This window comes from Morone saxatilis, unplaced genomic scaffold (assembly GCF_004916995.1).
Source record: "Morone saxatilis isolate NCDOM2014 unplaced genomic scaffold, NCSU_SB_2.0 Contig2, whole genome shotgun sequence".
In the NCBI taxonomy this organism is placed as follows: domain Eukaryota; kingdom Metazoa; phylum Chordata; class Actinopteri; family Moronidae; genus Morone; species Morone saxatilis.
The window spans coordinates 5878358-5878944 of NW_023339762.1; the positions used below are offsets into that span (position 1 = coordinate 5878358).

At 35.8% G+C, this 587-nt stretch overlaps 1 protein-coding gene across 1 annotated transcript in view; it reads right to left on the bottom strand.

Annotated features, from left to right (window-relative positions):
- LOC118330012 (chemokine-like protein TAFA-5) overlaps positions 1-587 on the bottom strand; it is a 47780-nt gene that overhangs the window by 13037 nt on the left and 34156 nt on the right. The window lies entirely within an intron of this gene.

The window sequence follows — 587 nt, forward strand, 5'->3', positions numbered from 1 at the left end:
TGCACAATGAAGCTCAAACATCCAACTGTAGGAACAAGGAGAAAAACGGATTTTTGAGTGGAGGGGACTTTAGTAAGGAAATAATAAACAGGACAATAAATCTAAAAAATCAGTTTAAACATTCTTACTTATTTAGAACATTTCACGCAACCAAGCAGCTTTATGACAATATAAAATAAATCTACATTTTTGTAGAAAGTCACAAATGCTGAAATTGTAAATAATTTACATTGATGTTTTATTCACAGACTGAAGCAAGCATGTCCCAGTGGTTGTGGAAAGTTGTGGAAATTCAGAAGGTTACTGTTTTGGTGTAGAGCAGATTCCCACAAGTAACCAGGATCACTTAACAAACCGAATTTTGTTCAGAATTAAGAGTCTTACAGGTGATTTTGTAGTGAAATCTACATCTCTCAATATAATCCCTTGTTTTACCACACCAATATGATGGCCACACAGATGCATAGCAGCAACATACAGCAGCGTCAAGATGGGATTTTACCTCCTATCAGGCCTAACTTTAGTGGATTATAACATATCAGGTATGGAATTAATCTGCAGATGCTCCGGTTCAAGATGACACCAAT